Here is an 8,041-nt window from a genome sequence, read left to right on the forward strand (position 1 = left end):
TTGCTTAAAATGATGAACTTTATGTTATATATATTTTGCCACCATAAAAATAAACAAAAAATTGGAAGTATATAAGAATATCAGTTGAAAAATAAAATTTAGCCTGGCCGGCATGGCTCAGTGATTGAGCATTGACCTGTGAACCAGGAGGTTATGGTTCGATTCTCAGTCAGGGAATATGCCAGGATTGCAGGCTCAATCCCCAGTGGGAGGCATGTAGGAGGCAACCAATCACTGATTCTCTCTCATCATTGATGTTTCTATCTCTCTTTCTCTTCCTTCCTCTCTGAAATCAATAAAAAAAATATTTTTAAAAAGAAAATTCATGAATTTTGTAAAAAAAAAATACAGCAAAAGCAAAATTAAATGAAAAAGAGTAGAAAAAACGTGGTAAAATTGGAGGAAAAGTCCAAGAGTTATCTATATATATAAAAGCCTAATATGCAAATTGTCCCTGCAGAAGTTAGACCAGGAGACCGATTGCTTGCTATGACATGCGCTGACCACCAGGGGCAGCACAGAATGAAGGAAGGCCTTCGCTGGCAGCCAGCAGCCAGGGAAGGGAGGGACCCTACCTGTGCATGAATTTCATGCACCGGGCCTCTAGTGTAATTTTCAGAAATAGGGAAAAAAAACATTTAAGAGGAAATCATCAATGAAATAACTCAAGAAAATTCCCCATAATTATAAGACATTAATTTCCAGATTGAAAATCTTATCCAGTGCTTAATATAATAGATGAAAATAAAATCACATTGAGACATATCATTGAAAAATTTTAGAACACTAGCAACAAAGATCATGAAACTTTTCAGAGAGGGAAAATTGTGGCAGAAATCATAATGGCATTGTATTTTTTTTTTCCTTTTAATCTTTATTGTTGAAAGTATTACATAGGTCCTCCTTTTTCCCCCATTAACCTCTTCTAGCCTGCTCTGATCCTCCCCCACCACCCTTTTGGCATTGTATTTTTTTAAAATATATATATTTTAATTGATTTCAGAGAGGAAGGGAGAGGGAGAGAGAGACAGAAACACCAATGATGAGAGAGAATCATTGATAGGCTGCCTCCTGCATGCCCCACACTAGGGATCGAGCCTGCAACCCAGGCATGTGCCCTTGACAGGAATCAAACCTGGGACCCTTCAGTCCGCAGGCCAACGTTCCATCCACTGAGCCAAACCAGCGAGGGCTGGCATTGTATTTCTTAAATGTGAGATTGGAGCAATGCATATTAATTTTTAAAAAAAGTATTTCCCACCTAAAACTGTATTACCACCCAAATTATTAATTAGATGAGAGGGAAGAATAAAGAGATTTTTAGAAATTCAAGTTCTCAAAAAATTTGTCTCCGAGACATTCTTTCTCTGTGTCTACTGGAAGATATATTGAGAGAGAGAGAGAGAGTGAGAAACATTGATGTGAGAGAGACACATTGATTGGTTGTCTCCTGCATGTACACTGAGTGGGGCCAGGGATCAAACCTGCAACCCAGGTAGGTGCCCTTGATAGGGAGTGAAACCTGCAACCCCTCCCCACCCCAGGTGGTCAGTCTGATGCTCTAACTACTGAGAAACACTGGCCAGGGCCCTTTTGAATGTTTTATCACAATTCAAAAATGAATAAATTATATTCCTTAAAAAATTATAACATAGTTTCAACCAATAAATACAACTTCTAGGCATTTATACTAAAGAAATATTTGTCCACAAGTAAAATAAGAGGGAATATTTTGCATTAGTAAAGTTTGGAAACAACTTAAATGTCCATTCACTTGATACTTGTGAAGAAAATTATGTCTATCCTTGCAATGGAATAGTATGCAACCAGAAAAAATAATTTAAAACTCCTTTGCGTCCTGATACAAACTATCTCCAAAATAAGTTGTTAAGGGTAAAAAAATATATATATATACTTTCTTAAATAAACATGTGTGCTTACATTTTATAACATTGGGTTAGCCTGGAAAGAACTGGATGGCAGGGGAATGAGAAATTATACCTTTTGCATTTTAAGTCATTTGAATGTTACCTTTGAAAACCAAATTGAATTACAATATTGAAAATGTGGGGCATTTAAAAATAGCATAGATTATTTTCATCTTGATTCTTTCTTGTTTCTCTATCGCAAAGCCAGTATGAGATCTTTCCTCTAATAATAACATTCTGGTTGTGGTTCTGCAATGCTTTAGAAATAAAATCTGTTACTCCTGCTGGGATCAGAACAGTTGTCAGCATATGTGGGCAGCAATGGGTGAAGAGCTTTTAAATTTAAGGCATGTAAACTAAATACCAAGGTTGAATGTATTATCACATTATTATTGATATAGGAGAAATCTTATATTAATGACACTTATGAAGACATCAGTGATGTTCTTCTCTATGATACACAGGAAGACAAGACTCCATATATCAGCTTTATGCTATCCATCCAACCAAGATAAACCAGAGATATAAACTAGAGGGGTAATGGGGACTCTAGACTGGATTTCAAAGCTGTGAGTGGGTCCCTTTTCAATGGCATGATTTGTTGGGACAGTTAGAGGGACATATTTTCTTGTTCTTCCATTCTCTTCTCTGTGTTTATAAACTATTATGCATATTAGAAATTTGGGCATAAACTTAACTTTGAAGAAGACTTTTGAAAATGCTAAATTTAGCTTAATTTCAGGAAATTAAGTGGGCTCCGTGTGTCATAAAGCCCCTGATATAACCACATGACAAAGATGAGGTGCAGAGGTGAAGAGCCTTGCCCCCAAATTAATCCCTTTGTATCCAAAATTTATGTTCACCAGTCCACCATGCTGTCTATCATATCCCGTATTACCATCTCTCCGCACCCAGATTCATCTAGGACCAGAAATATTTGATGGAATTATAGATTTATTTTTAAAAAAGCATATTCCACAAGTCTTTTGATCACTGTGTGAACATTTACTTTCCCCAATTTGACAGATTTTTGAGGGCATTGTTGCTTCTACTGTGGTGCCATCTGTCTCAATATTGAAAACTTGGGTAATCTTTAAATGGATAATTCTTTAAATGGAATTCTATTAGCATGACAAATAACTTTAATGGCACTTATTTAAAGACAAAGCTCCAAAGGAAAGTTGCTACTTTCTATAGAAATCCTGAAGACAATAACAGGCAGAAAGAAGGTTGTTTTTTTTTGAAATATATTTTATTGATTTTTTATAGAGAGGAAGAGAGAGGGATAGCGAGTTAGAAACATTGATGAGAGAGAAACATCGATCAGCTGCCTCCTGCACACCTCCTACTGGGGATGTGCCTGCAACCAAGGTACATGCCCTTGACTGGAATCGAACCCAGGACCTTTCAGTCCGCAGGCTGACGCTCTATCCACTGAGCCAAACCAGTTAGGGCAGAAAGAAGGTTGTTATTGGAGATACTGGCAGGGGGAGATCATGGGCCAGTGCTCTTTAGAAAGACACCCATGGTGATAGAACCAGACCACAGCAAGAAAGCCACTGGTCACAAGAGACAACATAGGTGGCTGTTGCCAAAAATCCAGATAAAAAATGATGAGAATTGAAGGAAGAGGGAAAAAATAGCCAGATTTTTAGAGGGAGGAAAGTGGTGGGTACAGGGATTCAGTTCTCAAAGGTAGAATGGACAGGAGGCTCTGATACTTTGGGCAAACTTTTCCCTCCCTCTCCCCTCCCACCTTCCACCGGTCCTGTCTGTTCCCAAGTTGTCAGGGGCCTTGTTCTCATTGCTCCTCAGGCCACCACTCATTTCTCTGATATTTGCCGGAGGTTGGGTCTGTAAGCGGTGGTCTTAGACTTCAGGCCTTGAGGTTGGCAAAGAAAGAATTCAGAGCCAAGAAGACTAATGCAAGACATTTATTTAGCCTTTTAGAAAGAAGGTCAGAGGCAGAGTAAGTGAGCCAGCATGGACTCAGGAAACAAGTTACAGAGGCTAAAGAAGGGCCCTTGGAGTAAGAAAGCAAAAGATATGTGCCTTAGAAAAGAAGGGGGGCGGGGGTGGAGAGGCACAGGCATGCTCTAGAGAGAGAGAGAAAGCCTATGCTGGATCCTTTGTCTTAAGGATTTTTATCTGTTTTCTAAAGGCGAGAGTTTTAGGGGAGGTCTCAGGGGAGGATCTCAGTAGAATATTCATCAGTTTTCCAGGTGTGTCCTTTCAGGGTCATGGTCTCTAATGATTGGTCAGTACTAGGGTAGGAGGTCATTTGTCACTGCATCTGGTCCTGATGTCAGTCATGGTGTTGCTTCATCTGTTTTGCTGCTTTTCTGGGCCTGGAGCTGAAACACCACTGAGGCCTAGATGTCACCTCTTGTTGACCAAAACTCAGATCTGAGGCTTTGTTCCTAAGATTATTTGATGCTGATCAGAACCTCACTGTCCTGAGGGCTTAAGGTTAAAGGGAGTGGTCTTGCAAGGGAGAAGGAAGCAGGTGGGTGAGGGTACTGGATGGGGCCAATTTGAATCGGCTGTCTGTCTCTGTGTCCCATTCCACTTGCCAAGCAATTTTCCCATCTTACTATCCTGCCTCAGGACCATACGGCTAGTCTTAGAGAGCTGCGGTGTGCAGGTTATACTTCGCTATGTTGTTCTCTTCCTTTTTTTTTTTTTTTTAATATATTTTATTGATTTTTTACAGAGAGGAAGAGAGAGGGACAGAGAGTTAGAAACATCGATGAGAGAGAAACATCGATCAGCTGCCTCTTGCACACCCCCATTGGGGATGTGCCCGCAACCAAGGTACATGCCCTTGACCGGAATCGAACCTGGGACCCTTGAGTCCGCAGGCCGACGCTCTATCCACTGAGCCAAACCGGTTTCGGCATTGTTCTCTTCCTTGATTGCCTGTACCCCTACCCCATAAGTCTGTGCAGGTGTTAATAACAACTGAAGGTTAGAAACAAATGAATCATGGGACACTTGTCAGGAGTGTGGGGGCACAGTGAGGAATACCCTGCTTTTCCCCTCCTCCAGCTCTCCCCTTTCCCACTGTTTCTTCCCATGGGTCAGACCCAGCTGGCAGCCAGCTCCTAAGGAATGTAGGGAAATGCTGCTCGTGACAGAGAACAGAAGAAAGAAGAGCCAGGAATGGACCAGAGGGCAAAGAGGCCTAGGACTTTGAACCTTCACAAATAATTTTTTTTTAATTCACTATTAACAAAATTCTGGTTTGATGTTAGAATTTATATCTCAACATCAACATTGTTTGCAATAGGTCCCATCAATGAGTTATCAAAGTCTGTGCAGTTCTGGGGATGAGCCATCAAAACCAGGACCACCTTATCCAAAGGAGCAGTTATGTATATACTAGAGGCCCAGTGCACGAAATTCGTGCATGGGGGGCAGCCGGGAGGGTGTCCCTCAGCCTGGCCTGCACCCTCTCCAATCTGGGACCCCTCATGGGATAACCAGCAGTTGGACATCCCTCTCACATTTCAGAACTGCTGGCTCCTAACTGCTCGCCTGCCTGCCTGATTGCCCCTAACTGCTTCTGCTTACCAGCCTGATTGTCCCTAACTGCTCTCCTGCTGGCTTGATTGCCCCTAACTACCTCTGCCTCTGCCCGCACCTGGTACCCAGGATTCCCTCCTCCAGCCGACCACAGGCACCCGGGATCCGGGCTTCCCTCCCTCTGGTCAGCCATAGGCGCCCAGGCTGGCTGCAGCCTCAGGGGATGGTGGGCAGGTGGCTTCGCCTGTGCTGCAGCTGCAAGTGCTGGAGCCCAGGGCCGCAGGGTGGGCGGCTTCTCTGTCTCCCAGGCCACAGCCAGCCACAGTTACTGGTGCCCGGGACTGCGGGGTGGGTGGCTTCTCATTTACCAGGCTGTAGCCAGCTGCAGGTGCTGGCGCCTGGACTGCAGGCGGGTGGCTTCTCCATCTTCCCTCGGATGCAGTGGGGGCGACTTCTCCTTCTGGCTGCGGCCTGGGATCATAGGGCAGGTGGCTTCTTCATGTTCCGGGATGCAGCCAGCCTCAGGTACTGGGGTCCGGTTTCTCCATCTCCCCCAGGACGTGGAGCGGGTGGACATGGGGTGGGCAGCTTCTCCAGCTGGCTGAAGCCTGGGATCATGGGGCAGGTGGCTTCTTGGTCTCCGTGGCTGCAGCCAGCCTCAGGCACTGACGCCTGACTTCTCCGACTCCCACAGGCCTGGAGCGGCTGGGGGGCGGGGCTGCCGCCATGTTTTTGGTTTAATTTGCATACTCACTCTGACTGGCTGGTGGGTGTGGCTTGTGAGTGTAGCAGAGTGATGATTTGCATATTACTCTCTTATTAGATAGGATGTCCATATTTTGAACTGATGTGGGGAGCCTTGTTAATGTTGCTGAATTTGTTTTCTTTTAAAAACCTTCCATTTCTTGGTTTTGTAAATGCAGAAAGCTTCTAGTTTTATAACCTTGGTTGTTCCTTTCCTTTCATTTGGAGTACTGAGAATCTCCCATCGCTTTTCTTGTTAACCTATTTATCCATTTGATATTTTCCAAAATGAATTTTCTATCACCAAAAAACTATACTGCATGGGACATGGCAAATATTTGTGCTCATTCCTTTGATGCCTCAACCTGGCTGGCACCACTCTCTAAATATAGAGCAGGATTAACTGAGTAATAAGGCAAGAGTGCACAGTAGTTTCTTTAATAAATTTTTCAATACTGTGACTGTAGAGAAGTCTTTTCAAAGGATTTACCCTCAGGTAGACAGAAACTTCAAAAATATTGAGAAATGTCCACATTCTAAAACCTTTAGTATGTTTGAAAAATTGTAATAAGCTTTATGCTATCAAGGAGCCCCAAATAAAGAGATTTTCCATATTTTCAGTCTCTTATTTAGCAAATTTTAGCACGAAGGTTTGTTTTTGTTTGTTTGTTTGTTTTGTTTGGAAGAAAGTGTGGTGTGTTTTATTCCCCCCACTGCATTTCTATTAGTCCTAGAACCAAGTTTTATTTCCTCCCTCTAAAATTGAGAATGTTTCAATTTTAGCCTGTATACCCTAATTCTCATTCTGTTCAACATTTAAGGGTAAAGATAATGGCGAATGAAATTGACCACATGAAAAAAAAAGGATAAGGAATAAGAAAAAAAGAGTTTTGATTTAAAGCTATGTGAGAAGCTGGAAGTGTTAGTAAAGTAGCAGTGAAAGAAAGAAAAATAGCTCTTTCTAAGTTACAGAAGAAGGAACTTTAATACAAAATGAAATCAGAGATACCAAACATTTTATGGAAAAGGGAGACAGATGTGCTTTTGGAACCGGGAAAATACTGGTTAACTTTTAGTTGTGATCACACTTTGATAGTGTCTATGTGAAGCAAATGTTTTGGCTCTAAATGTGTTTCTGCCAGTTTTACATTTTCTGCCTTCACCAACCTGGAGACAGGAGAATGAGGCAGATTCTGACTCTCTGAGGAGGTTCCATCGGAAGCAGACCTTAGCCTGCCCCACAAATACCACTCACTGAAGTGTCTTTCAACAGAAAACTTCCTCCACCCAAGCCAGAATGGGGGCAAAATTAGAGAAAATGGTCCTAGTGCATTTTGCTACCCATAAGTCATTAATTCACATAAAAGAATATGGTGTTGGAAAGGGCCTAAAACATCATCAGACTGTAATTATGTCTGCTGTCATATAAATGAAGCATTTAGTTTTAATGGTATAATTGAATTCATTCTTTTTCTCAACTGGCCCTAATATACTTTGTTTTTGTAAAATGCACAAAATCATAGGCAGGAGCTAAATTATTCTACATTTGAAACTCTGGGGGGTGAGGGCATGTATGGGAGTGGGGTGTGGGGGGGGCAATGGTAAGATATGTACACATATAATACCTTAATAAAAAAATTGAAAAAAAATAAATTATTCTACATTTGGTTATCCGATTCCCATGAGACACTGGGTGCTCATATTAGTAATTTCATGCCTGAACACAATTGTGTCCTTTGGCGTCCTAGAATGTTAGTGTTCAAAGGGGCTTAGAAGCCATCAGTCCTTCCTTTGGAAGACGAGGAAACTGAGGCAGGGAGCGGCTGAGTTCTGCAAGGGGGCAC

Source organism: Cnephaeus nilssonii (genome assembly GCF_951640355.1).
Source record: "Cnephaeus nilssonii genome assembly, chromosome: 10".
Taxonomy (NCBI): domain Eukaryota; kingdom Metazoa; phylum Chordata; class Mammalia; order Chiroptera; family Vespertilionidae; genus Cnephaeus; species Cnephaeus nilssonii.